Here is an 823-nt window from a genome sequence, read left to right as displayed (position 1 = left end):
ATAATAATTATGTTATATGTTATACATGGAATTGAATTAAATCATTAATGCTTATATACGATTGTATTGAAATAACGATTGTTTGATTCATTTTTACAAATATTTACATATTAATTAATCTGATAAAGCGATACATTGATATGAAATTACGATAAATTTTAGAGTCAAATTGAGCATTGAGAATTTTTAAATATTTATTAATTGTTGATCGATTACACAATGATTTATGTACCGTTTTGATCGCGACCAATAAAAAATTTTTGTTACGTGTCGCATTAAAAACAATATATATTAATATTTATTGACTTTTCGATCAATGAGACCGTGACTTTATCATTGTGTAAAGACTATTTCCGGGACATTCGGTTAACCAGGTTTGTCGATGTGCAAGAAGCTTGTAATTACTCTTTACTTCTTTATTTTCTACTCCATAAACAATAAAATTGGCCACTGTTTGTACTGCCGCTGCATTTGGTTTTCAGTCTAATAAGAAAAACATTAGAGAAATATATGTTATCTATATGTGATATTAATTACAAAATCCATCTTATTTCTGATTGCTTACTTCTGTAATCTCCGATGATACAAATTCCAATACTCTTACTATTAAAAGATATAGAATGAGCGCTTTCTTTGTCCCATCCGCAATCCTGATATGCCTTTCCGTCTTCACCGACTAGGAAATTATAGCCAATATCGTTTCAACCTCTTATGTTCATGTGATGATTCTTTAAACAAAATTTGATAATTTGATCATTGTGATATGTAAGTACCATTATTTATTATTTATTAATATTTATTATTTATTAACATCAGTGTTTAC

General features: G+C 27.5%; 1 pseudogene; it reads right to left on the bottom strand.

Annotated features, from left to right (window-relative positions):
- Window positions 1-313: 313 nt before the first annotated feature.
- Window positions 314-728, bottom strand: LOC108687452 (annotated as a pseudogene).
- Between the last annotated feature and the right edge of the window lie 95 nt (window positions 729-823).

Source organism: Atta colombica, unplaced genomic scaffold (assembly GCF_001594045.1).
Source record: "Atta colombica isolate Treedump-2 unplaced genomic scaffold, Acol1.0 C667615, whole genome shotgun sequence".
NCBI lineage: Eukaryota > Metazoa > Arthropoda > Insecta > Hymenoptera > Formicidae > Atta > Atta colombica.
Note: the sequence above shows the minus strand (reverse complement) of the source record. Positions and strands in the feature narration are given on the sequence as shown.